General features: G+C 38.1%; 1 long non-coding RNA gene across 15 annotated transcripts in view; it reads left to right on the top strand.

Annotated features, from left to right (window-relative positions):
• LOC102158243 (uncharacterized) overlaps window positions 1-27,371 on the top strand; it is a 1,270,494-nt gene that overhangs the window by 283,806 nt on the left and 959,317 nt on the right. For 12 of the 15 annotated variants that reach the window (XR_014838686.1, XR_014838688.1, XR_014838692.1 and 9 more), the window contains one exon: window positions 3,024-3,094. The exons of 1 other annotated variant lie outside the window; for it this stretch is intronic. This is a non-coding gene — a long non-coding RNA (uncharacterized LOC102158243). Of the gene's footprint in view, window positions 1-3,023; window positions 3,095-14,368; window positions 14,774-27,371 lie in introns of those variants that run through there. 2 more of the 15 variants (XR_014838690.1, XR_014838697.1) reach the window with 1 other exon arrangement.

The raw sequence follows: 27,371 nt of genomic DNA, 5'->3' as shown, positions 1-27,371 counted from the left end.
AATAGAACATTTAGTGAAATGATATCAAAGCACCAACCACATATCTACCAAAACAGCTATTTGGCAGAGTAATAGAAGAATTATAAAGAAACAGATCAGGCAACAAACACCCCAGCAATAATTTTCAGTTTTCAGCCATGTGTTTTGGCATCATGCATTGGCCTAGTAATAAGCCCAAGGCAGCACTTGCCTGGATCCTGTCCCAGCTCAGTCACAGATTAGTTATGGTACTTAGATAAGTCGCTTATCCCCTGTTTGTGTACTTTTCTCATCTACAAAATAGAATAATGCTCACTCCATCTACCTCACTATTAGGACACTAAGATCATGTAAAAATATAATAGTTACTACTGACAGTCCGGAATGCATCTCGTTAGGTCTTCATTTAGTATGTGATCTCTTTATTGTCATTCTGGTTTGCAGTGTGTCTTGCAGGCTTTATAGAGTCAAAAGAAATGAAACAGTTGAGGATGTTTGGACTCGTGCTATGAAATGATCTTACCTATAGTTTAGTAGGTCGTTAACCTGGGAAGTCCATATCTATGTATGGTAGACTGATATATGTAAATAACGTGTAAGTACATTGAACACATAATGTTTTTTAGCTCGTTGGTTGGTTCCCAAGGTATAGTCTGGGCACTACTCTGGGTCCTTGTCATTCAGGATAGATGGCTACAGGATCAAATGTTTCTCATTGTAGCACTAAGCCCTGGTTTGCCTTCTCACTCCTTGTCTAAGAGTAAGTACACAGTAGCATTTTCTAGAGGCCCCATGACATTGCAAGGGTTTGGATGTCAAAGCAGGTGGGAGGATCTACTTGTCTTCCATTCAGCATCATGAGCCACCAAATGTAAAATAATGTCACTCTTCTCACTTAATTTATACCTACATCTGAAAAATACCTTACTTTTAATTTTTAATGCAATAAACCTCAGTGACTACAACCCCCATAAACAAAAGTCTTTTGGGGTCCTTCATCCTCTTAATTTTTAAGAGGTAAAATGTTCCTGAGATTACACAGTTTGAGAACCATTATTTAGATTGTACTCACATTCTAGCCTCAGAGTACAGGCAGAATTTTTTTTTTTCTGTAGGAAGCTTCTACTTCCTGGTCCTGTTTGGAGCTTCATCATCATAGTCCTCATTCTGCAGTCTCTTAAGTTCTTTGTGAATCATTTCGATTTGTGTGGGAACAGTTGCTTATTCATAGCAGAACCGTGATAGCAAATGCATAAATATTTCAGCCCTTCTGTCTGTAAATGAGGTCTTCTCAGGTGGCAATCTGCATTCCTTTGGTCTAGAGAATCTGCAAAATGCCCCAACCTGCCTCCTCTCCATCTGCACTGCTGTAACACAGCTCATGCCGCCAACTTAAGAGTTGCTATGAAGCAGTGGATTGATTTTATAATCTTTGACTTTTTGGCAGAAAGGAAATCACTTCTAGGGATGTGTGAACTGCAGTAATGGCACTGCTCTGCAGGAATAATTGAATTTATACTCTTCTTACATGTAGGTCCCTACGACATTCATAGCTGCTGCAAATCAGTGAATTGGCATTTCATTCTGTGACTGTGTTGCATGGTCTATAAAATCTAGTATGAAATCTGTAAAGTGCCTGATGAATATAAAGATGATAAATCAGGTTTCTTTTCTTTACTTTTTTTTTTTTTAGGGACATACTTGCGGCATATGGAAGTTCCCAGGCTAGGGGTTGAATCGGAGCTGCAGCTGTGGCCTACAACACAGCCACAGCAAAGTGGGATCCCAGCTGGGTCTGTGACCTACACCACAACTCGTGGCAACACTGGATCCTTAACCCATGAGTGAGGCTAGAGATTGAACCTTTATCCTCATGGATACTAGTTGGGTTTGTTGCCACTGAGTCATGATGGGAACTCTTTTTTTTTTTTTTTTTTTTTAATCAGGTTTCTTTTATTTTTTCTTTCTATTCAATTATTTTTTATTTTCTTTAAACAGGGTTAGTCTTGAAAGGTAGATTGCTTTGGTATGTTTTAGTCAAATCCCTAGATAGCCGCTATACATTTGGAATAATATTAATATCTACCTACCACACAGCTGAGAGTATTCTCTGCAATGGATCAAATCCTACTTTTAAGCAAATAGAACTGTACTAGCCAGATTGTGTAATAGTTATTTCCCTCATAATTTTTTTTGGCACCCCCTCATATTAGAAAATGCTGACATGTTTTTATGAATTGTCTTGCCTAATAAAAGAGTCTCTTGTCAGTCTCCAATTTATGAATGATTTACATATGCCAAGAGATAGTGGATACTCCGAGTAGGAAGCCCTACCCCAGGTCCTCATGCTCCCCACCCCGCCCCACCCCAGTTGAGGATGCTAAAACAAGGAATAACCAGCACATTTCCTACATGCTCTTTCAGAGAGATCTACGACCCTGTAGAATCCTGATCAGAGGTTCTGAAATTTCATAAGTCAGGGGAACACTACACACTATGGTCCCCACTTAGCGATCCCACATTAAAAATCCTAAAAATCCCAGAGGACAGAATCCTGCTTAATTATGTTTAGTCTAACACTTCTTCAACTTCATTGGCCACAGAAACCCTTTTATGAAAACGCATATTTAGGAGTTCCTGTTGTGACTCAGTGGAAACGAATCTGACTAGTATCCATGAGGACTCAGGTTTGATCCCTGGCCTTGCCAAGTGTGTCAGGGACTGGTGTGGCCATGAGCTGTGGTGTAGGTCGCGGACACAGCTCGGATCCCTTGGTACTGTGGCTGTGATCTAGGCTGGCAGCAGTAGCTCTGATTTGACCCCTAGCCTGGGAACTTCCATATGCTTTGGGTGGGGCCCTAAAAAGAAAAAAAAAAAAAGATGTATTTAAACAAATCCTAGGTTACTTCTCTTAGGGCAGGGCATCACGTGGGAAATATGGACTGAGAAGAAATCCAGCTTGTAAATGGTTATGGAGAATTACAATCAGAAATGTGATGGCCACAAGTGTCCACCTTGCCTACTTTCTGTACCACTTGTTTCAGGGACCATCAGTCTTACATCCTTGGCTGGCGGACAGAGTGGATTTTCTGACAGGAGCTGTGTTATGCACTGGGTAAGTCTGGCTGAACTAGTTCGTGCTATGCTGCAAATGTGTGATGCATTTTGTGGACTGCTACAGAAGAGTTGTTCTGAATTGTAAATATCTCCTTAGTAAATGCTTATAAGGTAACTAGTTAGCAAGTTGGGAACTGGTGGTACTAAATTTTACCTTAAGGTTTTTGGAGAATCAATATAAATTTAACAGGTATTTAAGAGCAAAGGAAATATTTCGGCAGAAGGAACAATTTAGGATAACAAGAAAAAATGAACCTGGAGTTCCCGTGGTGGCTCGGCAGAAACGAATCCGACTACGAACCACGAGGTTGCGGGTTTGATCCTTGGCCTTGCTCAGTGGGTTAAGGATCTGGAGTTGCCGTAAGCTGTGGTGTAGGTTGTAGATGTGGCTCGGATCTGGCATTTCTGTGGCTCTGGCATAGTCCTGTGGCTACAGCTCCAATTAGACCCCTAGCCTGGGAATCTCCATATGCTGTGAGTGTGGACCTAAACGAACAAAAGATTAAAAAAAAAAAAGAAAAGAAAAAGAAAAATGAACCTTTTTTTGTCCAATGCACTACTGAATTTGGATCACAAGTGGTAAGCTTTTTTCTGTGTGTCTTGCAGAGGGGCCAATCAGCAGCAAATACTTCTTGAAAAATATGTGGTGTATAATATGAAACTTGTTTTTCAGAGGCGAGACTATGTTGGAATATATCCACGTGAACATACATGCAGGGCTTGGAGGACCCAGGAAAACATATATTCATCCACTGTTAGTTTTCTCTTTCACATCTCCCACTCCCCACACTGGAATTTTAGCACAACTAAATGCCAAGAGTATAGATTTGTGAAAAAACTGATTGAATGTAGAACTGATGTTACATCTTAAATGTGTCTGAGCTGCCAAGTAGCCTCTGGAATGCAGCTGGCCAAACATGTTAAATGAGAGAAAGGGTACTCCAAAATTAATTTCCAGAGGTGGACTCTAAAAATATTCTTTTAGGGGCTTGTCTACATAAGTGGCTTGGAGGAACTAACTTATACTCAATAATTCAGCTATCTAAGCAATGGCATTTCTTGAGCTGTTTTGTCAGTTTTGTAAAACTTGGAGAGCATAATTTTAATTTTAAATTTATTTTAAATTTCAAGTTATTTTATAATTTTTTGCACAAAAGCAACTTCAGAATTTTTCCAAAGTTTGTTATCATTGGGCAGAAGTTCTGAGTTTCTAAGGACCCTGGGAATAAACAACAACCACCTATAGTGAATCGAAAGTATGAATCAACTAATTCTCATATTGGGACAAGAATGCAGCAGTTTGAGGTAGTTGAGCTTGATTACTTCTCATCCTGGATAGGCTTCGTGCTTTCCCTCTGTCTGCCCAACTTTAAAAGGGACATCCGAATTGTATTTTAGCCAATTGGAAAAATTAAAAAAAAAAAAAAAAAAGATGACTTAGCAGGGAACCTAAAAGGTAGTGTTTTATACCATTTAACCCTGTTCTCTCTCTCTCTTTCTTTTTGCTTTTCCTTTTTTTCTCTTAGTGGTCGGTTTCAAGATATTTACTGTGGGAATTGTAATACCATTAATTTTCAGTACCATGTAACCAACTGATTTACAATAAATCTACTTTAAATATAAAATTTTAAAGTACTTTCTTGAACCATATCCAGTCTCTTGGGATAGACCATAATGGAAGATAATATAAAAAGGGAATGTGTGTATACACACAGACACACACACACACAGACACACACATACACATATATATATAATGGGGTCACTTTGTATATACATATATATATATATATATATATAACTGGGTCACTTTGCTGTATAGCAGAAATTGGCACAACATTGTAAATCAACTATACTTTGAAAATAAATAAAGTACTTTCTCTAGTGAGAAAATTAGAAAAGCAGTAGGGAACTACTTTCTGCATACATTTCCAGAGTTGTTCATTTACTTTAATTTCTTTGACAAGTTGTAGTTCCCTGTTAAGCTCTGAATGCAGATAACCAGATTACCTGACTGAAATTCTTTGAGTCTAATATTATCCAGGGAGAGTCACAGAAATGCTCTTCCTGGCTCTGCAGACTTAGCACCTCAAAACGTCCAAAAATAAATGGTTTCCTACTCTAGCTCTTGATATCAGGTAGGTTTGCAGTGAGCATGTCTTAATGCTTATTTCACTTATATTTCCCTTTTCAGAGGCACTCCAAGGCTTACATACATTTATAACAGCTTAACCGACTTCTTTGGCAGGGAAAAAATCCCATTTTAGATATACCTTGATGGAGTACCTGTGCAAATCCCACTTTTTTTTTTTTTTTTTTTTTTAAATAGGAAGTGAGTACATATTTGTTTGAAAAGATCACTTCAAGAAAACAAGTACCTTTGCTTTGTGGAAACATCTTGAACTACTTTACTATGCTTTTCGGTCATGAAAACTCCAACCAGATTTTGTCAAACACTCATTCTTCAACTTTGAAACCCATGTGGATAGCCAGGGAAAAGCAATCTGTATGTTTCTAATTAATTTACACTTAACTCATCAGAATGTTGTTTTCCAAGAGCTATTTGATGTGTAAGACCTCTTACGAGCCTTTCAAATATGGCTTCTAAGCATTTTTCCTTTGAACCAGAAAGTCACTTTTTTTCCCCCTGAAGCAAATGGAATTCAATTCTCGAAAGGCTTAGTTTGGCTCAAAAAATTGTCAGACTCACACAATCTGACAAAACATGTTCTCTCGCTTAAATGGATTAACTCATGCAGTAGGCACTAGGAATTAAAGGGCATTTCATATCATTAGGCAAAGATTCACTTAAAGTGGCCCCAGTGTTAATGAAATTTTTGTTTATTTAGCAATTCCCTCAGATAAAATAACATTAAAATGCACTCGTGTGAATGGGCTTAGGTATTGCTGCAGGAAAATGCAAAGGAATTAAACATTTTTACCTGAAATGTTTGCACTGGCCTTTATAGTATATGTGCAAAGGGTTTTAGGTATTAACACCTTGGTGTCTCCCCTAAACTTTCCTGTTGTACACAGGAGGCTCATAGATTGGCATCGTCCAATATTGCTTTTCTCACCTTTTTTTTTTAATAGCTAGCCTAAAAACAGTGATTTCTACAGTAAATTACAATGACAGATCCAGAGTACAACCACTGCTACATGTTCCAGGTGTGTCATGTTTCATTATGTTTACATAGTTCAAGTGTATATGAGTATTATATTTTTATCTAAAGTCCTTCCTTGATATTAGTCTTCCAAGTACAGGTTTGCTTTCTATGTAGTAGCCACTTAGTTTGAAACAGCCGTATTAATTTTCAAAATCATTGTGTCATACTTACCTGACTTTCTTTTCACCTATTCATTGCAACAAATTTTGCTTAGAGACTTCCTGTCAACCTGCATATCACAGCAAAAATCTCTTGGAGTTTCCTTGAACTATTTTCTCTGTTTCCAACATTCTTGAAATAGCTATTGGCTTGTGATTTCTTCTACTGTGTTGACCCAGATAGGTTTCTCAATTCAGGCACACACTAATTCATCATCCCTTTCTAACCATTCGTTGTAATGACTGCTTATTTAGATGTTTTAGCTTCTTAAAGGACAATATCGTTTGCAGACAAGAAAACACTTGTGGTATATGGAAGTTCCCAGGCTAGGGGTTGAATCAGAGCCACAGCCACAGCAATACCAGATCACAGCTGTGTCTTTGACCTACACCACAGCTCACAGCAATGTTGGATGCTTAACCCAGTGAGTGAGGTCAGGGATCAAACCTGCATCCTCATGGATACTAGTCAGGTTTGTAACCATTGAGCTGCAACAGGAACTCCTTCACCACTGAATTTCTTTGGTAGTTAGGTACTCCGATGACACTATAGTCTAATAATTGATCCCACTGAGTGCTTATAAACCATCTAAATACTGTAAATTTCTTTTGCCAGGAAGCTTACTTTTAGTCTTTTTCCAGAACAAGTTTGGTTGGAAATAACATGAAAGGCAGTTTGAACATAATATAAAGACAAATGCAAATCTCATAGCATTAAAAATGTCTTTGTGTAGAAGTGGGCACTGTATAATTCCTCAAAGTTTCAATAAACTAGTTATAACAGAACATATTTCCTAGGCTAAACTTCCAAAATATTTTCATAGAGGTAATTTCTGTGATTTTAGAGTACATGTGGGTATTTTAAAATGAAAAATCTAGTTCATGATTGTCATTATCATTGAAACACTGGATGTTTGTTTCATCCATGTGTTTCTGGGTAGATAGATTCAGAGAATTTGGGCAAATGTGCACCTTGCCTTCACTGAGTTTTAACTGTATGACAGTCCATTTTCTAGAATCCCTACAAAGGGCAATAGAGACCTATTTTTCCTTTTTTTTTTTTTCTTTTAGTGTTCCTTGCTTGGCTTTAGAAATGAAGTTTAAAAAGTGATTGCAATAAACCCCTAAAATAAGTCTCCTTCTTTGATTTAAAGGTGACCTTAATATATCTCTCAATGAAAGAGTTTATTGCAAGAGAGGGAACTTTTAAAGACGTTGTGACCATCCTGATCCCAACCCTCTAGACTTTCATCTTTTTTTTGGGGCAGCATCCACAGTGTAAGACGAAGTGGCTCTGGAAGTTTTTGTCACAAGTCAGAGGGACATTTAATTAGATCAGGGCATGTACATTTTGTAGACTTATTCCCAGATGAGCCATAACAAATAGCTAAAGCATACTTTCCACTGGTGGCAAATTGCTCCTGGGAAACATACTGATTCACTTGTGGATTAAAAACACAGCAGTTAGAATCACTTTCATATAGGCTAACTTCACAGCTCTTGATAGTGAAGAGAAATTTTTTTTTTTTTTTTTAGCTTTCAAAAGATTCATAGATGTCTCCCTATTTCTTTGAACTGTCATTATGTTTAAATGGGGTGAGAAAACTACCAAAAATGTTTAAATCATGCGTTCCTGATGCAAACATCAGTAGTCTCTTGTCTTTTACTAACTACATTTAAACATACCAGAGATGAAATTGTTGGACTATGAGATTACAATCCCTTTTGACGGGTTAATAATCTTGCTTATTAATAGAAACAATTCAGACCAGAATTCTACCTTGCAATTTTGCTATGGGAAGTGTAGGCAAGATTTCACCAAGAACAAAACAATCTCGCAAACCAATTTGAATGATCTGAGAGCTGTGTTTGCTTAATGTACAGTTTAGTAGTGGTATCACGCTTTGGCTCTGTTGTCCTTTCTTTGAACTCAAGGGTAGGCTTGGGGGATGTTATTGGAACCACATGCTTTCATTCAGGTTGACGGTTTTCTTCAGAAGACATAGTAGGGTCTTCATGATTTGTCTCAGGTTGCAAGTCAGCTGTCCAATGATGAAGAATCATCTATATGTTTCAGTGGGTTTAGGCTTAAAAAACACTCTCAAGATATTAATTTGCCATTGTTTTAGGTATAAAAGTGAAATATTCCAAAACATGATATGTTAAAGTTTACAGTGGAAATATTTTCAAATACAACTAGGTGGTTGAATTTTCATAGTATAATGCTTTTTCTCATTTTTATCATGGAAAAGCACAAATATTTTAAATATTTTTGTGTTTGTTTTTACCAAGGAAAAACCACTCGAAAAGCAAGAGGGCAGTTTGATGTCTAAAATGGAAAGGGTAAATTGCTGCCCTATCACATAAGTGGCTTTTGTAGGTTGGAAGTGAAAAATATTTTTAATTTAAAAGTGAATTTGGAGATCTGAGCATGCTCACTGTACATCACTTTAAAATTATTAAAGTAGTTTGATTTAATAGAGTGAATCTTCTCAGGCTGAGGAGTACTTCACTTTGCACTGCAAAAGCTCAGATGTTAGAACCCGATCACTTCCCAGATGAAGAGCTTATAAAAAAATGTGAAGTACTCTAATAATTTTAAATTACTCTATATTGCACATTTTCAGGTCTCTGATCACCTCCAAATTCAAGTGCTTATAAAACTGCTCCCATAATTTTAAATTGCTATGTGCACAGTGATTTAAAATTGTGAGAGTGCTTCAAAGTTTTTTAATAAGTGCTTTAATTTAGAAGTGAGTTGAGCAATACTCCAGTATAACTTCAAGAATTTATTAAACCGATATAAAAATTTATCCTCTGGAAAGAAAATTACATTACGTATAAAAGGGTGAGGCTCCAAATGAATATATATGAGGATGAAAGTACCAAATGCTCAGGAACAATCAGTAAATGAAATGAGATCATGGGGTCGTAGGTGGGGGGTTTGTTTGGTTAATTTTGTTCACTGCTTGCCTGAGGCTAGCGTTCTTGAAAATCTAACAGGTATTTCAATTCCCTTAAGGTGAAAAATTGCATTTAGAGGACTTCATTTTCGATTCTCACCATTTTCAAAGATGTCAGGGAGTTTCTCCTGAAATTATGGGAAAACGGTATTGTTAGATGAAAGGAGCATATCTTAGAAAAGGGGGGAGGAGGAGGGAGAGAGAAAGAAAGGGAGAGGTAAAGAAAGGGAAGGAAGGAAGAGAGAGCCTGGTGGGAGAGTTTATCCCTAAGACATCTTTCCCCACTTGTCAGTAAGGTAGCTCCTGGACCCGCCTGACTCCTGAATTTCTCATTTTTCAGAGGTAAACATGGCACATTTTAAATTGTACTCAGGGATGAGGGAAATGGTTTTCATTAAAAACAGAATTCCTTTCATAAACCAATAGATCTAGTCACCCTAGGAAAAGCATGTAGATTTGGTTTTCTGACCACGATACCCCATTATTATTACAATGCATGAGGTGATTTGACCTTAAACGGGCTACCATCCTACATGGATCTAGTCTTACACTACCTGCTTGGGGAATAAAATATCTTGAGTTGTGCTAGCTGCGACCAGCTTTTCCATGGCTTCTCCGGCTTATTTTCCATGCTGTTCAGGTAAACATGGTGGTCCCCTTTGACTGAGTCACCGATTTTGTCTGACTGCACCAGCTGATGTGTCTGAAATATCAAACCGTTTGACAGGGACATGAGGCCTCTCATGTACTGAACTAGAATTTTATAATGTCTTTGATTAAGAACATGAACTTGAAACACAGGAACCATAAGGATGTTCTTTTGTCCAGTCGTGAAAAGATGGGGATTTATAATGTATGGTGATTCTTTGCACATTTTGTGAAACCCCCATAGCCTTCCTTACAGGGAAAAAGGCATTTACAGTTACTAAGTTGAAGATGAAATAAAAGTCAATTGACTGCATGTTTCAGCAGTTCCTACCTCAGAATGGAAAATTACATACATCATTGGGTTCTAAAGTGTAATAAATGGGTGGATGTTAGTTCTTGTTTCTCACTTTGCTATAAATATTACTGTGCCTCAAAATATTTGAAGTAATTCTCATCTTCATTTTTGCTGTATGTAAATATTCTTGAAAATGACTCTTATCTTCCTATATTTTTTTAAATATAGGAGATTAGTCTCTGTCTATAACACAGGGAAACAAGACTTTCTGAAATATCCCGGATACATATATAAAGGACAGAAAGGTTGTATGTGAGACCTTGAAAAGAATGTGATTTTTTTATGACAATTTATCATTTATCCTGGATCAACATTTTCTAGCACTCTTCTAGCTTTGCTAAAGCAAATTGTGTTTTATGTCCCCAGCAGAATACTCGATAACTGGTCTGGCGATGATGAGGCATAATAGGAGTTATCTGGTCCCAGGAAAGTCATTGGTTTGCGTTCACTGCCAGAGTCTGGTTATCATTGCAGGGCAGGATTATCTCATTGTTTTCTGCTGCCATGATTTTGTTTTGACTTCTCAAATCTCCACAGAACACTCATTTAGAAAACCCTCCACAGTGGTTTGTTCTTACTGGGGAAACGAAGGCAGTGGGGAGGGAAGGACAGAAGGATTTTCTTTCTTTTTCTGAGTCCGTCCTGGGCAGAGAGTAAGATGCAGTTTTTTCTTAGCGTTGTCAGTGCAAGCCTAGCCCTTTCACTGCCCAGTTTATTACTCCTATGCATCGCCTTAAGATATTGCTCCAAAGATCAATACCCTGATTTCCTTTCCATCTGCCTAGACTAAGATAATTAGGCTCTTTACTTCATTTTGTATGTAATGAAGGCGGCAACTCGTGATAGTAGAGGAAAAAAGCTATCTCCCTATGGTAAATGTATTGACATTTACAGATACCAGCGGAGCACAACATGAGGAGAGTAATGAGAAATTTCACTGCTTTCCCCTCTTTCTCTGTTTCCTGGCTAGATCCCACAGCGAATCACTAGCTGCAAAGAGAAGGGACGGCTTAGGGACCGACAATTGAGAGCATTTACAATTAGCTGCATTGATTAACCTTTACAAATGCTGTTACTTTATGAGGTGTTTTTCTCAGCCCTGGTTGAACAGTATGCGTTATTGATTCAACATACTCCTTTACGAAAGCCCTGATTTGTCCGTGACTCCACCAGTCATAATGCCTGCCTTGGTAGTCGTTTCTGCATGTTCTCGGGAAAACTTGACACGGAAGACTGATTGGCATTATGTAAATGGGGTCCACATCTTCCTTTAGGAAGGGTGTACAGCCGGCAGAAACCAGGGCGTAGACCTGCCTCCCTTCATCCCCATCGCCAGGCGCAGACACAAAGGATGCCAGCCTCGCGCCAGCCGCTTACTGCTGCCCAATTCACAGCATCACTCCTAATAAGCGGCCTGCAGGAGGAAAAGAGCCTCAGACACTCCTCCATCTCCTCTGTATTCCCTTGTTTTTATTTAGGTTTCCTGAAATAATTTGGAGTGTGTGTGCATGCGTGTGTGTATGTGTGAAAGAGAGAGAGAGGGAGGGAGAGAGAGAGTTTGTGTAAGGGAAAGGGGTGGTGGGAAATTGTCCAAAAAATTGTTTTTAGCTTAATTTTCTTCGAAGATTGTAGACCGACTTTGATTGCCGCTTTGGCTGGTGATTCCAAAATCTATGGTGGAAGGCATTTTCCTTTCATCAGTTTGATTCAGAGAAGCTCAGTGCTTAGAAATAATAAATATCACCTAGAAATGGCTGCCTTCCACCCCTCCTGCCCCATAGAACTATATGAATATAAATTGAATACTATTTTCTTTTTCTTCCTCTCTTGCTTCCCTCTCTCCCCATTTCTTCCTTTGAGCCTTCCCTTATTCTTCATTTCAAGGTGTACATTAGTATCATCTGAAAGATAAAAGGACTAAAAGCTTGAAATACTACAGAGTAAATCCATCAGCTGTTCTGTCAGGATTCCTAAAATGTATTCTGCACCCAAGACCAGTTATATGATATGCAGTGCAAAATAAAGATGCAGGGCCCCTTGTTCATAAATTATTAAAAATTTCTAAACAGTAACAGCAGAGTGTTAAACCCAGCTCTGTTCCTCTAAGAATGAGGCTTGTGTGATTGCACAGATCACACACCCAGGAAGTAGGCCCTGCCATCATCTTTGCCAACAGTTATTTCTGAAAAGATAGTAGGAGACAGGGGCCTGGGTGGGGGGAAGGTAGTATTTGTTTTCTTTCCCAACTCGAGTTTAAACTTCTCTATTGTGAGACTCATTTTTTCTGGATCATGCCAAATTGCATATGCTCCTTTATGACTTGAAATGCCACTTAGTTGGGTTTGAACTGAGAGCACCGCCTTTATGCCCATCTTCTGCATAGCAGATTCCAGCGACTTGAAGCACTTTTTCCATGCCAGAATTCTGAGACTGGAGTATTTGTCACTTTGCGCTTCCAGGAACGGCTGAAAAAAGTTTATTTTGCTTTATGTGATTAAACTGAATGTTTGTCTTGATGCAAATGCATATACATGTGCATTTATTCTAATATACATATCCAAACACATGGGATTTTTTTTTCCCGTACATACATGTGCATAACAGAATTGAGTTTATGGTTTTCCAAGACACAGCTGAACAATGATGGAAGACAGCCATTTTTTTTTTTAATGAAGAGTTGATGCATTTTTAAAGGAAAAAAATCAGGAAGCTGCTCTAACAGACTCTGCAGCATTCACAGCATGACAAACAAATTAGAAAACAGCAGATGCAGCACAAATTAAGATGTATTTAGCACAGCAGCCCATCAGATGTGTGAACGTCTTTTGTAACTCAGCTTTGCAAGGTTGATGTATTGCACTTTAGACAGCTGATAATGAACCCTCCTAGCAATTAGAAGTGGAAATACTGAGGAGTCAAAATTGTGCTGTTCCCAGTGGGCCGAAAAAGAAAAAGATAAAAAAAAAAAAAAAAAACCTATGCGAAATTTACTTCTTTATGTGCTTGCAAAACAAAGAGAATGTTTCAATTTATATACTAGCGTGTTTGAATTTCTCTTGCCTTTTAAAAATTCCTACTTCATTTTAATTACCATCCGATTCTAAAGTGTCATTAAATAAGTATGAATTCTGTTGCAGTTACACACATTTTATGGCCGATACAATGTCTTTCCTTTATGGGATGCATTATTTAGTAATCTTACATTAAGACAATAACTTCAATCATTGTGCCTTCAAATGGCAATAAGCATGGTAATGGCTTTGCTGAATGGCTTCCTGACTTTTCTATCATTGTATTTTTCCTTTAATATTAAAGCATTGTTTTTATTTCCATGCAGAGAATGTGTTTTCCCCAATTTCTCTTTTCTGACAGTGGGAAGCACTTTTGCAGTAGGGAACAAAGCATCACAGTCCATCTGATAGGCCAAATTCTATCCCAATCCAGTGTCAGTGCTGAAAATATGTCCTGCTAAAGTTTGCTTCCCCATCCCCTATCAATATTTGATTTAAGCAAGCATATCATTTCCTTCTAGTAGGAAGAGATGCCTGATATGCGCTTAACAGTAGAAGCAAATAGCCCAGCATCTTGTCAAGTAAGGGTTTGACAAATTTAGCCTGAAAGAACTCACTGGAGAATAAGCCAAACAACAGAAAGGTGGAAAAACCAGTGACAAATAAGAAAACAAAACCTAATTGGTGCATTTTGCCTAAGAAAGAGGTCTGATAGGTGATTTAAAACCTCTTTTATGTGAATAGTCGTGGATGATTCATTCTGGTCTTAGAGACAGTTTCCTTTTGGGTCTTTTTGTTGCAACCATGTTGTCAAAATCTGTATCCTTAATCTCCGACCTCCAAAGAGCATCCTCTCAGGGTCAGTTCTTTCACTCACCAGATCCAAGCAGTGTTTCTCGAGCCACAACCAATTTCCTGTGATAACTGATCCCAGGGCCGACCACCAGTCTCTCACAGGGCATCTTATGTTAACCTGTCTGCAGTGGCTCTGGGCAACACAGACTCTCCTCGGTGCCATGTGGACAATGCCCACCCAACCCCAACTCCAGCAACAGCAAAGGAACACCCTCAGCGCACTCAGTGCGCTGGATGCCGGCCTGGGAAGTTCTGCGCATGCGCGGCTCCGTCTCCCCTTGAGCACCTGCAGGAAGTCACACCTGCTCTACTTCTACAGAGACTTTTGAGACAAAAGGCGTGTGCCCTGGAGGAAATTCAGGGTGTGTGAACTGCTTCAACTCCGCTCCTGAATCCATGGTTAGAGTCGGGTCTGAAGCCACAGGCATCCTCTGAGCAGATGCCATCAGTTTCCTGATGAAGAGGAGCCGAGCACCCCCTGAGGACTGTGCTGCGGCTACTGTGCTCAGGCCACTGAAAGGTAGGAAGGATCACTGAGTGGTCACAAGCTGTTCATTCTCAGGCTCTGAAACAGAAAATGAAACAGGATTAGAAATCTTGTGACCGAGCCCTTGCTAGATCATGACCTAGCAGGATGGAGAAGGGAATAGGCCTGCAGATGTCTTTTGGATTTGTTTACTTTCCTGCATATAAAAGTTAAAGCAACAATTTTAAAATGAGGTTTTCACGTGAAGATTTGGGTTTTAGCTTTTTGATACATTAGCTAGCAGTGGGCCTGCATTCCCACGTGATCACGAAGCAGGGGTTCCTGCTGCCTCCAGGGAGGTGGGCACTCTCCAAGTTCCCACGGCTCCCTCCATTTCCCCTTCCACTGAGTTTATGTATTAGCTACTGTGAAGCATGCTGCTTACACTGTTTTCTCAGACCCCAGACTTTTCTTCCTCACCTGATTTCCTTATTTATGTTACCCGTTCAGCCCTTACAGACATTTATGTTCATGGTCCCAACTGTTCTTAGTGTCCTCGTTAATGAAATCAGAGAAGTGAGTTAGGATCTGTATTTTTCAAATCTAACAACCTATGATTTTATTTTTGTTGATATTTGTACAAGACATAAGGAGAAAATGGATTAATTAGAATAAGGAGAGAGTTAGGGTAGTCCTGAGGAAGAACTGTTCGAATAAAATGGGAAAGAAGCATTGTGGTTTTTTTTTTTCTTTTTTTTTCCTGATGAGGATTTTGAACTCTTTTTATCCTTAATGTAAAGAATGGTAATCTCTTAACATCTGTGCAATGCCATATAGTACTTTTCAAAGTGCTGTCATGAGAAAGAACTTGTTTGAAACCAAGTTATGAGGCTCTTTTCATCTTTTTAAAGAAAGGATGTGGATGATAGGTGATTGATAATCCCATCCAGGATGAGTTCCACTGGGGATGTGGTGGATAAATTAAGGGCTTTATTGTGGTTTCTTTCAGTTGTATAATTCCACGTTTTATCAAGACTGTGACCTTTCCTGAAAGAGTAGTAAATACACTGGAAAGGAGTGAAGCTATTAGAATGTGTTGGCTCCTTACAAAGAGGGTTTAACCCAGGTTCCTCCTTTTATACTGATTTATGAGGCAGGTGGTATTAGCAGTCACCAGGTTTATGACAACTTTCATTTCAGTTTTGTAAATCTAAAACACATTATGATGTGGAGAAATAGCTGGAGAGACTTGGGTTGTTTCTATTGTCAGGCTTCAGAAATGCACCATCACATGTGAAGTCATCTGGCAAATTTTATCTCCATTTCTACCTTAGTTGGGATTTGCAGGGAGAAGAATGTTGGGATGAGTTATCCCAACCTGTATGGATAGTGTGGCACCTGTTAAAGCCCTTGGCTGCCAGTTTCAGCAGCCTGGGTCCTGGGCTTGCCACTTAGCCTTTGTGTGACCTTGATTCATCTGTAAAAGGGGAGGGTTACTTCATCAAAGCCTCGCTGCCCCTCTGAGCCAGCCACCTCTGAATGGGCACATTGAATGTTTACACATGCCATCCTAACCCAGGTAACTGTTCATTCTCAAAACTATTGAAGACAGCCAGCATTTTGAAGGTCCCCTGATGAAGTGTTTGGTGCCACTTGCTAAAAGCTTTTCCAGAGACAATATTTGATGATATTTGAGCTTCCAGGAAGTTGCTTGTATTGGGTAGTGGTAGTGGGTACAGTTGGCTTCAAGGATAATCAGGAAAACAGCCACGAGGTACTACTGTATTTTTGACTCCCTTCCCCTCCACTAGTGCTCATATTTCCAGTAGTCCAAAGTCCTTTGATCACCCAGATCTCACAACTCTTTCCTCTTGAACAAGTCTTCTCCTCCAGATCCCAGCCCATTTGCTTCTTCCACTAAAATTGGGATGTCCCAATTTAGTGAAACCCTACTCTCCAATCAGATACAGCAGTTTACAATAGGTGTTAAGGAAAACAAGGAGTTAAGATCATCTAGGTCCCCCCCCCTCCCCCCGTTCCATTTGCATTCTAATCAGGGACCTTCACACCCACAATACACAAAGACACTATTGTCACTAAGGATAGAATTACAAATACCAAATAGTTGATTAGGGGCAGGGTCAGATGTCTTTCCAACAATCAGTAAAAGGCTGATAAAAAAGGGTAAGAGTATAGGATAGCACAGAACATCCTATATAGTATTAATGACATTCAAAAACTACCTTCTCAGGGATCATAGCCGCACACTTCTGGATTGGGAGGTTTTCATAGGAAGGAAAACTCTAGGTTTCTTCTTTGATTGTGCATGCGTAGGACCAGCATTAGAAAATTTTATTATTTGTAAAAGTTTTGCCCTTTTTTGGAGAATTCTCTGCTGGATTTTTTAGAATCAAGGGCAAGGCAGTCATTGCAGGATTGATTTTGTAATGATAGACTGTAATATATTGAGCTTCCTGGCTTTGAATGTTCAGAAAGAAAACCAATGATGATGACAGGACAGTCGCTATTATGAAACCTTGGATGAGAAAGGGTGGCTGTCTGTGTGGTTTAGGAGCACATTTTTAGAGTACATTTCTGTAAGATGAGCAAAATTTGTCCTGTTAAAAGCTAGTTATATCCTGAACCTACTTAACATTCAAACTGTAGCATTTGACCTTCATTTTCATGCTGTGTAATATTGCTAGTTATTAATGGTTATCACTTGATAGGATAGTTTTAAAATTAGAGCGGATATCTCGCCAAAGTACTCATTGTATGTAATTAGGAAGTGAGGAGGATTTTCTCTGGCAAATGAGGAAAATTTTTAGGCCCCTAAAAAGAGAAAATTAATCCCATTGTTTTGTTGTTGTTTTGCTTTAGTTTTAGGTGTTTTCTCCTCACTCCCATCATCCTTTGACTTACTTATCTACCAGTATACAATGTGCAATAAGAGGACACCTGAAATACAGCTGTATTTTTTATTTTTTTATTTTTTTGCTTTTTAGGGCCACACCTGTGGCATAGGAGTTGAATCTGAATTGCAGCTGCCAGCCTGCACCATAGCCACAGCAATGCCAGATCTGAGTCATGTCTGTGACCTACACCGTAGCTCACAGCAATGCAGATGGTTAACCCACTGAGTGAGGCCAGAGATCGAACCCACATCCTCATGGATACTAGTTGGATTCTTTTCTGCTGAGTCACAAGGGGAGCCCCCCAGCTGCATTTTATTTAAGGAAAAAGGACCCCCTGGTTATGCAATCTTTTCCAGATAAAGACACATATTAGTGTTTCTTTGTCGAGCTAGATTATTTTCTGCTTTACACTCAGTTCATTCTGTGCTTTTATCTCTCCACATTCTCTATGACCTCTTAGCTAACACAGGCTTTTAATATGTATTGTGTAAATACAAAAGTGTGATGCCAAGTTGAATAGGCAAAGTTATAACCCAACAATGGCATTGATAGAGCACATTTGCTGATAACAATGCTGTAGTATGCCTGCCTTCTTAGAAAGGCTGGGATAATTAAACATGAGGATTTAGAACTTTATTTAGGCTTTTTGTATTATGTTAATTTTTAAAAAACAAATAATTATTTTCTTGCATGTCTCAAGATGGATCAATTAAACAATTTATAACATTTGAATACATTTTTAACATTTATAATGTTGTCAAATACATTATTTCTTTTAGTCATCCCCACAGCTCTTTAAGTTGAATATTTTTGTCCCCATTTTGTAGATGAAAATCTGGGACTCAGGAACATTATGTCATTTTATTAACATCAAATGTCCAGTAACTGATGAATCTAACGCTTGAACATTATCTTCTAACTCCAAGTCCTGCTACTGGGAGACTAATTTCTTATGGTTCTTTACATTACAAGTCTAATAGTGATATTTTTCTTTGTTAAAACCTTGTTTTTCTTATATTTTCATCTCTATCACCTGAAGAGAATCCTAAAATAGAGAAGGATCCCCCCTTCCCCCCTTTCCCCCCCCCAAATTGCTCTTTCCCTAATGGATTATCCTCATCCATCATCAATCTTACTACTTTTCTCTTGTGTGCAAGTCTTCCTCCAGCCCCTAACAGATACTTCCTAAATGTATCCTTATGAGAAAAATATTCATAGTAGGACAAGACAAGATGAGATTCCTACTGGACTAGTGAATGTAGCGGGACCCTATTTCATCCATGCAATTAACTCAAGTCAAAGAACCATTCCTGACTTGTACACCCTATGAGGAACCATGTGGAAGGACCCAAGAATTTTTTCACATTGAAATGGGAAATCTGGGATTACCTATTTTCTGATATTTTTCCTTCACTGATGGAATGGTGCTATGGAGGACCTTAAATCCCATGCAGAACAGGCTACCTTACCCAGAATTAAGCAAGCCCCTATGGCAATGAATAAGGCTTGCAAGCAGAGAATTTCAGAGATACAGTGCTTTGGGGTGGGGGTGGGGGTGGGGGGGTTGCCTGTGGGTTGGGAGTGTTTAGTGTCGCTACAGTTAAACTCAGAGGTGGGCTGAAGGGATGTGTCTTCATGTAGTGTGTATATTCATTCAGTATATAATGATGGATGACATTATGTATTAACATCTTAATTATGAATGGGACTAGGAATTGTGGAATAGGGACTAGATCCAGAAATGCCAAGATTCTGCCTTGGTCAATTTACCCTCATCACAGGTAATATAGTATTCCTTTATTATTAGATGAAAGCCTGTTAACCCAGTGCAGAGCTCACTGGGAATCTGGGATGGAGCTCATGATTTCCCTTAAATACTAAGTGGGACTTCTTTTTTGTACCAAAATCCTACTCCTTTATGGTTATAGGGCTTGAAAGGATAATTATGGATGATTGAGGTTGATAATAGGCTGTATATATACACATACGTTTTTTGCCAAGGAGTAAGTTTACATAATTGTAGGGGCTGCAATCACGTAAAGCTATTTCTTGCAATAATTTTTTTTCCTATGTTCTGAGAAGAAAGTGTTAGTGAAATCCATGTAGTTAATTACAGTTAACTCTTACTTGTACGCTAAGTCTATCCATCTGTAAGTGTATTTCTCTCTCTCTCTCTCTCTCTTTTTTTTTTTTTTTTGTCTTTTTGCTATTTCTTGGGCCACTCCTGCGGCATAGGGAGGTTCCCAGGCTAGGGGTCCAATCGGAGCTGTAGCCACTGGCCTACGCCAGAGCCACAGCAACGCGGGATCCGAGCCGCGTCTGCAACCTACACCACAGCTCACCGCAACGCCGCATCCTTAACCCACTGAGCAAGGGCAAAGACCGAACCCGCAACCTCATGGTTCCTAGCCGGAGTCGTTAACCACTGTGCCACAATGGGAACTCCAAGTATATTTCTCTTGATGACATGAAATTGACCTAGCTAGACTGCTTTATCTCCTTTATAAAAGAACTAAGTTGTGTCGTACAATTCTGATACCAATTCAGACCATCGTGATGGTTTTTTAATTCTCATCAACAAGTCGTTCTCAGACATTATCCACCTGGAGATAGCATCAAATCTTACAGGTAAAGAGTTTCATCCTGCAAGAGTGCCCCTCTCCCTGCTTGAGATGCCACTTAAGTCCAAGTGCTTCTGACCTACGGGCTATAGATTGGAGGTTCCAATGACCTCCTCCATGGGTTTGATTGGTCTGCTGGAATGGCTCACAGAAGTCAGAAACACATTTTACTTATCAGATTAGTGGTTTACTATAAAAGGATGTAACTCAGTGACAGCCAGATGGAAGACATGCATAGAACAAGATAAGGGAAAGGGTGAAGAGCTTTCATGATCTGAGTGGGCCATTCTTCCAGCACCTCCGTGTGCTTGCCAGAAAGCTCTCCAGACCCCATCCTTTTGGAGTTTTATGGTGGCTTCATTACATAGGCATGATTGATAGAACCCTGGCCATTGGATATTAATTCAAATTCCAGCCCCCCTTTTCTCCCTGGAAGTTAAGGAGGTGGACTGAAAGTTCCAACCCTCTGACCAAGTGGTCCGTTCTCTTGGCAATCAAACCTCATCCTTAGGTGCATTTCAAAAGTCACTTTATTAACACACAAAAAACACCTGTATCTCTCTGGTCATTTAGGATATTAGGGTTTTAAGAGCTCTGTGCCAGGATCTGGGACTGGAATGAAGATACGAAATATATTACTTCTTACAAATCACAATATCATGGGTAGTTGGAAGAATGTTTCTCTGCTTGCCTCTCCCAAGGGTGCATGTGTGTGTGTGGATGTGTGTGTGTATATACACATATCTTTTTTTTTCTTTTAAGCAATTAGGCTGAAAAGCCAAACCCACTGGAAACTAGAGATACTACTGGTCCCTCTTCTTCACAGTAGGGTGTCGGAAAATCCTTCACCTCCCTCTGTGTAATTGCTTGTCAGTACGTAGTTCTTCTACAGTTATCTGGGATCAGTGATGAATTGGGCAGTTCTGGATTGCAAAGAATGCTTGTCTGATATTTTACAATAAAATCTTGAAAATAGGTCATATTAAGAAATCCATTAAGTTAATTTTGATTTTTTTTTCCTTTATTTTCCATTCTGCTTTACACCTATGTTGTCTAACCTACCCTACTCAAACAGGTTATACACCGAGCAATTCACAATTCTGGATTCCTCACTCATTGATATCAATTCAAAAAAGGTCTCTAAATTTGAACAAGATGAATATATTTTCTATTAATAATTTTTCTTAAAGATATGAAAGTTCACAATTGGAATTACATCCCATAATTCCTGTTTGTCTGCTTTAGAGCAGTTATCACAAATTCTAATGCTATTTCATTCTATTTTTTGTCTTTCTCTCCTACTAGTATGTATACTTCATGAAGGCAAGAATCGTATCTGTCTAGAGATGTCATCATATCTTTAGCATTTAAAAAATCATCTGATACAAAAAGGACTCTTAGTAAATAATTCTTGAATTATTAAATAGTTGGGTGTTTTCATGTATCAGTGCTATGCATTTCAAGGTAGATTTTAAGGTCAGTGAAAAAAAAGCTGAAGCTGAAAGACCATTTTTAAGAATGTACTATGTACCAAGCACTTTACTTAGGTGTTAATTTATTATAAAGTCATATAATGTAGGTATTATGTTACCCATTTTATAAAATACCTATTTGATTGCACTGTACTCTGGCCTCATAGCATGAGGTGAATTTTATTTTTTCTGTACATTTACTCTAGAAGATTTCCAGTAGCATTGGTAATCATGTCTCTTGCATGTTGTGGTAGAAGGTAGCTGTAAAGTGTAAAGCTTGCTTTTATATTTTTTAGGTTAAATTCTCCCAATAGTTACAGTTTTATTCTTGTTATTAATCATGTCAGTTTTGATGTATTTTTCAAGTGTTTTATTATTCTGGGTCAAATTTTTGGAGTAGTTTGTAGAATTGTTTGTAGAATTCTCTACATTTTTACCATGCATTCCAATCTCTGGCTTTTTTGTTTGTTTGTTTCATTCCATCCATTTATTCATTTTTTTTCCCCTAAAGCGGATCACTTTCTCAGAGATTTACGACTTTAATGGGCTTTTCAAGAAGTTGTTTACAGTCTTTTTGATCTTCTTTATTATAACTTTGTTTTCTAATTTATTGCTACTTGATTTTTTTGTCCATTATATCATCCTTTCTATTTTTCTAAATTCATTCTTTTTTATTTTCTGACCTCTGAAGTACTGACTTCATTAATTTTTAGCCTTTTTTCTTTCCAAAATAATACCACTTTGGTTGTATCATCTAAGTTTTATATGTAGCATTTAGATTCTTGCACTTTTAAAATTTTCATTTGATGATGAAGATGGATGGAAATATCTGACAAAAGGAATAAACAACCAAATTGGTGAAAAGATTTGCACATTAAAATTATAAAACTTTGGTGAAAGAACTTAAAGCAGACAGAGATAAATGGAAAGACATCCTGTGTTCATGGATTGAAGGAACTGTAATTGTTAAAAAGTTCATACTACCCAATGTGATCTACAGATTTGTTGTAACCTGTATCCAAACCCCAAAGTCATTCTTTACAGAAATAGAAAAACAATCCTAAAATGCACAAGAAACTGCAAAATGCCCAAATAGTCGAGGAACTCTTGAGTAAAAAGATTACTTGCTGATTTCCAGCTGTACTGCTGGAGGCATCATACTTGCTGATTTCCAACTATACTGCAAAGCTAAAGTAATCAAAATTATATGGCACCAGCACAAAAAAAAGACATATAAATCAAGGGAACAGAATAGAGAGCCCAGAAATAAATCCAAATATTTATGGCCAACTGACCATTTTGACCACAGTGGCATAATAGATTCAAAAAATAGTGTTGAGAAAAGTGGATATACACATGCATACTAAAAAATCAATTCAAAGAGGATTAAAGACAAACATAAGACTGAAATCATAAAACTTCTATAAGAAAATGTAGGGATGTTAGTCTGGACAGTGATTTAAAAAAAAATGATCCCCAAAGCATAGGCAACAAAAGTAAAAATAGACATATGGAATTACATTAAAGTAAAAGTTTCTGAAACAAACAACAGCAGAAGAAACAATTAACGTAATGAAAAGACAGCCTATGGAATGAGAGAAAATATTTGCAAACCATGTATCTGATAAGTTAATATCTAACACACATAAAGAATTCCTATATATTAGCAGAAAAAAAACCTCAAGAAACAAAAGCCTTGATTAAAAAATACAGATGACCTAAATACACATTTCTCAAACCACACGACAGGTGAAAGATATATGAAAAAGAAATCAGTATCTCTCATTATCAAGGATGCGCAAATCAAAACTACAAGATATAACCTCAAATCTGTTAGAGTGATTACTTTCAAAAAGGTAAACAATAACAAGTATTGTTGAAGATTTGCAGAAAAGGGAATACTAGTACCTTAGTGGTAGGATTGTAAATTGTTATAGCCATTATAGAAAACACGGAGGTTCCTCGAAAAGTTAATAACAGAACTACCATATGATCTAACAATTCCATTTCTGAGTAAGTATCCAAAGGAAATGAAAACAATATCAAAAAGATACTTGAAAACCCGTGTTCATTGCAACATTATTTACAATAGCAAAGATAAGAAAACAGTCTTAGTGTCTGTTGATAGATGAAAGGATAAAGGAAATGTGGTCATTTCACAAAATGTGACACACACCCAGGGACATATGGCCACACACAATGGAATATTATTTAGCCATGTTAAAGAAGGAAATTCTGCATTTGTGATAACGTGCATGAACCTGGTGGAGATTATACCAAGTGAAATAAGCCAGACGCAGAAAACTAAGTAGTGCACGACCTCATCTGTATGTGGAATCATAGAAGTGCTTTTATAGAAACACAGAGTAGATTGCCAGAGGTTGAGGGGAAGAGAAAATGGGGAGATGTTCCAAAGGCTATTAAGTTTCAGTTATATAATATGAATAATTTCTGAGTTTCAAAATACAGCCTGGTGGCTATAGGTAACAGTACCTCGTTGTATACTTGAAATTTGCTAAGATGGTGAGTCCTAAGTATTTGCAGCCCGCCACCTCATCCTACCCTCCATGCGAATGGTAGCTATCTGATGTGATGGTTATATTGGTTTGCTTGATTATGGTGAGCGTTTCACAGTGTGTACCTATATCAAAACATCAAGTTGTACACCTTATGTATATAATTTCTACTTGTCAATTATATCTCATAAAGCTGAAAAGAAAAAGAAATTCTGTATATCATTTGGGCTATACTTTTCTGGGAAGTTCTTACATATATATCATTATATAATTTAAATATAACTTTGTGGATGTTTACTCCACTAATCTGTGAGTGAACTTTGGTTAGCAAAGAATATAAACTACTCACCTTTGTATGTGTAAATTCCTGAAACATGGTAGATGCTTAGCAAATTTCATTGCACTCATGCATAAATGCTGGGGTAGATTTAAAATTGCCAAATACATTTTTTTTTCTTTTTTGCTTTTTTAGGGCCTTAACCACGGGATGTGGAGGTTCCCAGGCTGGGGGGTGAATCGGAGCTTCAGCTGCTGGCCTTTACCACAACCACAGCAACGTGGGATCTGAGCCGCATTTGTGAACTACACTACGGCTTGGAGCAATGCCAGATCCTTAACCTACTGAGCAGGGCCAAGGATTGAACCCACATCCTTATGGTTACTAGTCAGATTCGTTTCCACTGCGCCACAAGGTGAACTCCCAAATATGATTATTTTTAAGATTTCTAGACTATATAAATCCCACATCCAAACTTTTATTATGAAAATCCCAGTAAGTTTGTTTTTTGTTTTGTTTTTGTTTTTGTTTTTTGTCTTTTTACAGCCTCCCCTGTGGCATATGGAAGTTCCCAGGCTAGGGGTCAAAACAGCTGCCAGCCTACGCCACAGCCACAGCAACACAGGGTCTGGGCCACATCTGTAACCTACACCACAGCTCATGGCGATGCCAGATCCTTAACCCACTGAGCAGGGCCTGAGATCGAACCCGCATCCTCATGGATATGAGTTGGATTTGTTACGGCTGAGCCACAACAGAAACTCCAATAAAAAGCCTGATGAGTTTACTTGAATTTCATATTTTCATAACTACTGAAATGAAAAAAGAATTTGCCTCTTGGAGAATAATAATTCATCATCCAACTAGTTTGACTAATGAATATTGTACTGAAAGGATAAGAGTTACAGAACCAAGCACTTAATGAGAATGTGGGTATTGGAACTCAGGAAGAGGAGAATTAGACATAGGAAGAAAGAAGTCATAAAACTCTTAGGATGAAATATTATAATTTATTATTTATGAACCATTCACCTGGGAAACAGGAACTAATAAGTGATATGTATGTTATAAAGTGCTTAGCATGCCTCTAGCTATGCCACTAGCAAACTCAGTAACTCATAAGTAATATGCATGTTATAAAGTGATTAGAATGCTGCTAGCTATGCCATTAGCAAGCTGCTTAGCACTGTGCCAATTATTTAATCTCTTTGGGCCTTAGGTTCTGCCTCTGAGTATTAAATATGTTGACCTTACAATAGGATAGCCCCATTTATTATTACATGCCATGATTATACTTTTCTTTTTGTTATATATTCTTTTTCAAAATATTAGAAAAATAGTCCATTCAGTTTCAATGACTCAGTAATCCAGGAAAATAATGTTTTATATGTATTGGAAGTGACATCTGAAAGTTGAATGTACCCCGATAATTTAGGGCTAAAATTTATGGAGATGCAGTGTCTTTAAAGGTAATGATTATATCATCATAATTCCGGACAATTTTGTGACAGGGAAATGGAACACAAATAATGTGGATGTACTCCTTTTGAGAGGACTTGCTTTTTTCCTAAATGTGCATTCAGGCACAAGGAGAGATGAGGCAAAGTATCACACTGGAGTTCTAAGAATTTTAATTGCAGGGTTTATGAAGATTATCTAAAGCTATCCATGGATCAAAAGTGCTCTCCCTGGGGCAGTGTGGTACAGTAGATAGGTCTGAATCAAAGGGAAATGGCATTAAAATTCATCTCTCCCATTAGCTGCTAAATTTAAGGGATTTAATTTCTCTGCATCTTAATTTCTTCATTTATAAAATGGGGATCATAATACCTACATTGTATGATTTTATGATAAATAAGTAAAAAAACACCTAAGTAAAGTGGTACACAGTTAAAATTGGCCTTTCCACTTCAGTTTAATTTTTTTCATTGACCTTAAAATCTGCCTTGAAGTGTATGTACAGCACTGACGCATGAAAACACCCAACTGTTTAATAATTCAAGAAATATTGGAGTTCCCGTCGTGGCGCAGTGGTTAACGAATCCGACTAGGAACCATGAGGTTGCGGGTTCGTTCCCTGCCCTTGCTCAGTGGGTTAATGATCTGGCGTTGCCCTGAGCTGTGGTGTAGGTTGCAGACGCGGCTCGGATCCTGCGTTGCTGTGGCTCTGGCGTAGGTCGGGGGCTACAGCTCCGATTCGACCCCTAGCCTGGGAACCTCCATATGCCGCGGGAGCCGCCCAAGAAATAGCAAAAAAAAGACAAAAAAAAAAAAATTTACTGAGAGTCCTTTTTATATCAGATGCTTTTTTAAATACTAGAGATACAATGACACCTCTAGACAGATGTGATTGTTGCCTTCATGAAGTTTACATTCTAGTAGGGGAGAAAGAAAAAAATAGAACAAATAGCAACAGAAGTTTAATGAGTGCTCTGAAGTAGACAGATAGGAAGTTGGGAAAATAGGTATTGGGTAGTAGGACTCAGAAGAGAAATATATTAAATGAGAAAATATATCCAGTTTAAGTTAAGAGAAACATACTGAGGACATGCACACGTCAGCAAAATATTGTAGAGAAACAGAATAACTCAAGCAATAAAGTCAACTTTGTTGTATTGAGCAACTAAGATCAAGGAGTTCCACTTTGGAAGAAGTCTGGGGCTATATTGAAAAAGGAAAGTAGATCATCAAGGTTGTAGTCTAGATTATAGGTAAAAAAATGTCTGTAGCATGCCTGAGCACCGCAAAGCTTCTTGGATACTGAAGTTCTGCTGTAACTTTCATGGCTTGCTCAGGGGTAAATAAGTAATTTCTTTGTGAATCATGTTGCTTCCCATATTATAACTGACAT

The sequence above is a fragment of the Sus scrofa genome, chromosome 2 (genome assembly GCF_054392235.1).
Source record: "Sus scrofa isolate SSC_HxYL_T2T_F1_AM1 chromosome 2, Sscrofa_HxYL_maternal_Yorkshire_Landrace_v2.0, whole genome shotgun sequence".
NCBI lineage: Eukaryota > Metazoa > Chordata > Mammalia > Artiodactyla > Suidae > Sus > Sus scrofa.
This window is presented reverse-complemented; position numbering and strand designations above follow the sequence as displayed.